Source organism: Aquarana catesbeiana, linkage group LG10, assembly GCF_042186555.1.
Source record: "Aquarana catesbeiana isolate 2022-GZ linkage group LG10, ASM4218655v1, whole genome shotgun sequence".
Lineage (NCBI taxonomy): Eukaryota > Metazoa > Chordata > Amphibia > Anura > Ranidae > Aquarana > Aquarana catesbeiana.
The window spans coordinates 124,653,240-124,660,938 of record NC_133333.1 but is presented as its reverse complement, the minus strand read 5'-3'; positions in this window follow the sequence as shown (position 1 = coordinate 124,660,938).

Sequence of the window (7,699 nt, the reverse complement as noted above, 5' to 3'; positions counted from 1 at the left end):
GGGGAGGGGGAAAAAGGGTGGTTACCAAGGGACCTCCAGGGCCAGGAAAAGAGGGTGCAGGGACAGAGCGGACCCGCAGGACCAACTGACCCGGGGAGGGGTCCGCGTCCGCCACAAAAACCCCCTAAGGGGAGAGGGGGGCATTTACTCACCATGCCAGGACCAAGCGGGCACCGTTCCAGACAGAACCTCCTCACCACCGAAGAGGGGGCTATCAGCCATGAGGGACACTGTGACTCTAGCCGAGACCCGGTCGTAAGCGACCTCGCAAGACGTTTAACTTGAAGGGCTAGCCCCGTCCAGTGGGGCTATGTCGTGGCCGACCTAGTGTGTAGCTGAATCAAATGTCCAGCCCATCGCCCAGCCTGGCAGTTGACTGTAGATCTCCTCTGGAAAAATCCAGGAAAAAAACAACAAAAATAAAAAATAAAAATTGCCAGGACAAGAAATCCCAGCAGGGAACTAGGTCTTTACTCCTGACTAGGCAGAAAAAAATTGAAGGCCTATAGCAGAGAGGGGGGTGTATATCACCTAGGACTGCCCATTGGCATAGCCAAGTCTTTTTTCTGCCTAGTGTCCCACTCCTGTAGGGGGCGATATAACCTTATGGTTCTGAATAAAGAAGGCTGTGTCTGTCAATGACACAATAATCTTTACACAATAATACAGCATGATGATGCACTTTTGGCCTAGAATTGGGCTTTAAGTCAGAGAGATGATCTTCCACCCAACCAAAAAGTTTTTTTGAGAAATGTTCTAGACTTCTGCTTATCTCATAATTATTTCTGGTACGGGAATCATTTTTTCTCCCAACAAAGAGGTGTTGCTGTGGGCGCAAAATTCGTGCCCAGTATTGCAAACCTTTTCATGGGAGAATGGGAGGATAAGGTAATTTTTAGTGTAAAAAGAGAAGAATTAATTTTCTATAAATGATACATCAATTACCTGTTTTTCATCTGGGCAGGACCAACAGAATCTCCAACAGTTTATTCAGAAACTAAATGTGAACAACAATAATATTAAGCTCACAACTCAGTGGAGTAGAGAGGAGATCAATTTTTTAGATTTCAATGTATATCGCCAGAATGACAAATTAGAGACAAAAGTCTATTTTAAGCTTTTTTTTTAAACAGATCGCAATAGTTACCATCCACTCTGGTTAAAGAACATCCCCAAGGGTCAGATCATGAAAGTGAAAAGGTATTGACAGACAGGTTTGATGCTAAGGGTTATAACCCACAGTTCCTAGACAACATGGTAGAGGAAGTACTAACAATACCCAGAGAGGATTGTATAAGGGAAACAGCCCCAAATAAACAGAATCACAGTCAAGAGTGGGGCTTTATCTCGGGGTTTCATTCACAGTTTAGAGAAGTGGAATCCATTTTTAAGGAACACTGGCGTGTGTTACCCTTAGATAAAAAGCTCAATACTGTACTCCCTCCTGTTCCCAAATTTATTTAGAGAAAAGCACCCAGCTTCGGTGATAGGGTTATTAAAAAATGATTAGACCCTCCCACCAGACCTCCCTCCTTTTGGGGACAAGGCCCTCTTCCCGACAATCCTGGGCTGTGGTTGTCAGGGGCTGCGGGTGGGGGGTTTATCGGAATCTGGAAGCCCTCTTTAACAAGTGGCCCCCCAGATCCGGCCCCCCCCTGATGTGAATGGGCATCGGGTACATTGTATACCTAACCCATTCACCAAAAAAGTGTCAAAAAGTGAGAAACACAGTAAACAGTTTTTGACAAGTCCTTTATAAGAAAAGAAAAAAAAAAAATAATGTCCCTCGATGTAATCCATGGTCAATCACGTTGCCTGCGGCCCGAAAAATATAAGAAAAAAAAATCCCACTGTCATCCCTTTGGAGGCCAACGGCCACCACGCCAGCTGACTTCTCTCTGCTTTGACAGCTCTTTTATAGACAAGGGACGGGCCACCTGGTTGCGTCACCCGGTGGCACCGCCCCCTTCTGACATCACCTGATGTCCCATTCTAGGAGCAGAAATTACACATCTAATTTCATTCCTACCTATTACACTTTTGAGGCCAGTACAGTGGTATTACCCACAAAATGACCCCATTTTGGACAAAAAACACCCCAACGTATATTCTATGAGGCATGGGCTGCAGATAGGTACTCGAGTACTCTGATGGGCTGCAGATAGGTACTCAGGTAGTCTAATGGGCTGGAAATAGGTACTCGGGTACTCTGATGGGCTACAGGAGGGAGGGAGTGTTCCTGCTGGCGTCATTTTACAATGCGCCACTAGGGAAGTGGTTAAAATCCATACCAGACCCAGAGGGTTCGCCACGCCATTCTTAAAAAATTACATTCTTTTTTTTTTACAATTCTTTTTTTTAAATTTAGCTCTCAGCAGGGAAGCCTTAGCAACCTATTGACTGTGCGCTCGGCAGGCGAACATCCCACTAAGTGCCCAGAAATTTTGGGTGTTAGGCGAGTACCTGAATGGGCGATGTTTAGGCCAAACTTATGCTCGGCCCAAACTGTTCGCCCGTCCCTAGTGGTGCGTGAACACTGTAACCCCTCACAGTTACTCTTGTGGGGCGCAGGCCCTGCTGTTAAAAATTAGAAAAAAAAAATTAAATTACATGCACCTGTCAAACGGGTGCAGAAAAATTGGGCCTTAGGTGTTGGTGGTGCCCTAAACCAAAAATATTGTTGAAAGCTAGCATAATCAAGATTCAGACATAGGATAGGTAGCATAGGCAGTCTTCAAGATCCCAGATCCCTAGCAAATTCAATCAGTTACATCAGCATCAGGGGCTTGGTAACTGCTGTTGATCCAGAACTGATTAATTTTCATAAATGTCAGCCTGTCAATGGGGTCTGTAGACAGGTGCACTCTTTTATCCATCACAAACCCTCCAGTAGCACTGAATGTTTGTTCAGAAAGCACACTGGATGCAGGACAGGCAAGTAGCTCGATTGCATTGGTCAGCCGGCCGCCTTTTCCACCGTTCTTCCTCTGACTGAACAAAGCCTCAGAAACACACTTTCCAGGAAATGGTAACCTCCCAGTGTCTGGAAAGGTGTTACACAAATTTTTCTTCAAGGCCTCCTGAAGATGTTTCATCCTATGCTCCCTCTGCAAAGGCAAGATGAGCTCTGCAACTTTACCCTTGTAACGTTGATCAAGAAGGCTTGCCAGCCAGTAATGATCCCTCTCCTTGATACCACGAATCTTTGGGCCCTTTCGCAGGCTTTGCAGAAACAGGGAGCCCATGCAGCGTAAGTTTAAGGAGACATGAGATTCGGAGTCCTTGGGTCACTAAGGATGACATTGTCAAGAACTACCTCCTCCCAGCCACGTACAACTCCTTGGGTTTCAGGGGACTGAAAACCACCCCTTGAAGACTGCTGTATGTTATACTCTACATCTATGCTGACACAATCCTCCTCCTCCTCCTGTGTGTTTGGCAGCCCCACAGGAATGGTATCTGCATAAGGGGGGCCTTGAGAGGAAAGGAAGCCCTCCTCTTCCTCCTGCTGTTCTGCCTCTAGTGCCCTGTCCATGATTCCACGAAGCGTGTGCTCCAGCAGAAGACTAGAGGGCCAGTGTCACTGATGCATGCATTGTCACAGCTCACTATCCTTGTGGCCTCCTCAAATGGTGACAGGACAGTGCATGCATCCTTTATCAGTAGCCACTGGCGTAGCAAAAAGAAGCCAAGCTCCCCTGAGCCTGTCCTTGTGCCATACTCACACAGGTACTCATTGATGGCCCTCTGCTGCATGTGGAGCCACTGCAGCAATGCCAATATTGAGTTCCACTGGGTGGGCATGTCACAAATGAGATGGTTGGTGGGCAGGTTGAATTCCCATTTAATGTCAGCCAGCCGAGTACTGGCACCGTATGACTGCCAGAAATGGCCACAGACTTTTTTGGCCTGCCTCAGAAGATTTTGTAAGCCTGGGTACCTGTCCAAGAAACGCTGCACCACCAGGACATGTGCCAAGCATGGAACATGTGTCAAGTGTCCCTGTCGGAGGGCGGAGAGAAGGTTGGTGCCATTGTGGCATACAACCATTCCTGGCTCAAGCTGCTGTGGTGTCAACCACCTCGAAGCCTTGCGCTGCAGAGCTGACAGAATCTCTGCCCTGGTGTGTGGCTTCTGTCCCCTAGACAGAACAACTGAAGCACCGCATGGCATCTTTTAGCCTGACTGCTTACAAAACCCCTTGAACGCTTAGGAAGCACTGCTGGTTCAGAGGACAATTCTGCAGAAGAGGCCATAGAGGAAGAAGAAGAGGAGGGGGTGGAGAAGACATATGTGGCAGAATCACCACCAGCTTTTTGGAGGCATGGTGGCGGAACAAGTTCCAGTGCTGAACCCTGTCCCTGCATCCTTCCCAGCTGAGTTACCCAGTGCACCGTGAAGGAAATGTAACGTCCCTGACCATGCCTGCTGGACCATGATTCAGCAGTAATGTGAACCTTGCTGCTGACCGCCCTGTCCAACGAGGCCAAAACATTTCCTTCCACATGACGGTACAGAGCTGGAATAGCTTTACATGAAAATAAATGTATTTTTGGAACCTGCCACCGTGGTACAACATGTCCCGCAAATTCACGAATGGGAGCAGAGTCTACCAGATTAAGAGGCAGCAGTTATAGTGCTAGCAAGGGTAGGACAGTATTTTTTTTTATGGTTCAACAACTGGGTAGCGAAATTTGCCTGCTAACATCAACAAGTGGTGTACTGCTGGCAGATTGGGTGCATGTACCTGCGGCATCCATTGCTATACCAACATTCCTCTCAGTGGAGGTTTTTAAGAAGACTTGAGGTATAGTGGAGATGAGTGGCGGCTGGTGCTCTAAATTTTTGGGCGGGCGCAAACAAACTGAAGAATTCAATAAAAAAAACAATTGCAGCCACTGTACCATCAAATGAGCCACTGTGCCATCAATTGCAGCCACTGTGCCATCAAACGAGCCACTGTGCCCATCAAATGCTGCCAGTGTGCCCATTAAATGCTGCCAGTGTGCCCATCAATTGCAGCCAGTTTGCCCATCAATCGCTGCCAGTGTGCCCATTAAATGCTGCCAGTGTGCCCATCAATTGCAGCCAGTGTGCCCATTAAATGCTGCCACTGTGCCATCGAATGCCACCAGTGTGACCCCCCTGCCCGCCGTCTGCCTGGCACTTACCCTGTCTTGGTGGGGTAGTGGGTGATGGTGACAAGCAGGGTCCTTCAAGCCAGCGTCTCCTGACGTCCTCATCTCCCGACTCCCGTCCTCTCCTCCTGATAGGTGTCCAAAAGCAGCGCCTGTCATTTCAGCCAATCAGTTGACAGGTAACAGACAAGAGACCAAAAAATGCCCCCCTTAGTGGGACTTTAATAGACCACCAACTCTTATGATAAAAAAATGTATTTTATTATGGTATACTATAAAAAGACGTGAAAACATCTGTAACATACAAAAGTACAAAAAATGCATTCCATACAGAATCAGAACAAGAGGTATACAAATGATAATATTTATATGTACTCTCCTAGGGGTGGTATACCCCGATGCCCGACACGTTTCCAGTATTTTGATACCTTCATCAGGGGTTTGAGAGTTGCATATATTTTACAAATGTATAGGTTCTAGAAATATACAAAGCGGCACATCAGAAAAAGAGCATCACATTATAGAGGTGAACAGTGAAAAAATCCTGGGGCCAAATGAGCGGGGACATTCATTGGATAGACGTATATGAAAAGAATGTATATAATAAGCAAATGACTAAAAAAATAACTAAAAAAACAATTAAAAAAAACACAATAAACATGCGAAACATGAAAAAGGACTAAATCTGGGTTATAAGTGAGAGAATACAAGTTAAGGTGACACATACCCAGTGACATGTGTTCAGGTAGCACTTAGGACCTCAAGGTCAAATGAAATGTTTCATGGACACCAGGCCCAGGTACTGGAGAAACTAGATGTGTATTATGTTTCCAATGTCTATGAAAAAAATATATAAGTTGAATGGTTATAGTACTCCCACACTAGGCAAACAGAGAAAAAAGGGGGTGGAAAATATGAAAAAAATAAACGGTGCAGAAAAGTATGAGAGATAGAGAGGTAGCATAAAGAGGTAGCACTAGTATAGAGCCCTATATTGCTGTGAGAAAAATCCCCTTCAACTGGCATGGGACCCTAATGGGGAGTATGAAAAGAGTTATTGGGAGAAACTGCATATCACAGTGATGTCACCCAAAGGGCTGATCGTGCGTAAGCAGGGTAGAGGAAACAGATGTACCAAAGCACCAACAGAATTGTAATGACAGAAGTATTTGAAAGGATACTATATTTACCAGAATGTGTTCAACAAGTCTAATTGGGACCAGCAATCGTTAGAGCCTGTGTAATAGAGGCTGCCTAACAGGTGGATCAGTATCCAAGATGGTCCCGCACTGGCTATCTCCTAAGTGTAACCATACAAACAAGATTTAAATTAATAAATAAGGTATCAGGGGGAGGAAGAGGCATAAGTCTAGGGATGTACAGTAGGTGACTGCGATATTGTGTCAATCTTGCTGCATTTATCGGCAAGATTTGACACCTGCGAGCCCCGTCTCGGGAGCCAGGGCTGATCGGGAAAGTAAAACTTTTTTTTCCTTTCGCGATGAGCGACAAGCAGTGCCGACAGGTGTCTGGTATGAATCATGAGGGGGAACGCCGCACCAAATTTTAAATGAAAAAAACGGCGTGGGTTCCCCCCCAGGGGCATACCAGGCCCTTAGGTCTGGTATGGATTGTAAGGGGAACCCCCTACGCCGAAAAATCGTCGTGGGGGTCCCCCCAAATCCATACCAGACCTTTATCCGATCACGCAGCCTGGACGGTCAGGAAAGGGGGTGGGATCGCGCTGGAAACACAATCTCGCGGTCAGGTACTGTATTTCCGCATGGTAAAGACCTACCTCTGGATGTCCAGGTCCGGTATGGGGTGCCTTCCAAGTATCAGTGCTCACAGGGACCTACATGTCCCTTTGTTTTTATACATTGGCGCCGAGCGCCAGCGCCTGCGCACACGGGATGGAACTGCACTGCGCATGTGTGAAAAATTTGACAATTTGCCAGTAGTTAGATAGCCACGCCCCCTGACATTGATGTCGGTGGAGCGCAGCGTACATGCAGCATTAGGTCACATCCGAGCGGACCACAATATCCCATCCACTTGCCCATACAAACCACCACCCATGACCTGTGTGGGATAGAAGAGCTATTGGTGAAGTTAGATGCTTAGGCAGGAGAATCAGAACGGAATAGAGACAAATATAAAGCATATGTGTGGGGCCCAAAATACGTCATTGGTCTAGCGCCATCTAGTGGTGACAAAGTGGTGATACAATAAAAAACATTATGCTAATAGAACACATAGTCATCTCATATGGTAATAGTGCACAAAGACTGGTGAATCATAAAAGTCTTGTTGAAATAAGTAGCTGCCATACTCACTAAATATACCTAGATAATTTCATGGGTACCCAGTAGTGGGTCAATAAAAATACTCAGGGTAAAGTTTGTGGGTGTGTGACAGGTAGTCCGCATGTTTACTATGTGATGTGTCAAAATTAAAACGGGAGAGAAAACACGCTCTTATGGGTTGCAGATCATGTATCGTCTACGGTCCAAATCTAGAGTAAATTTTCAAAACATAAATGTTTATAATTACTGGGTCAA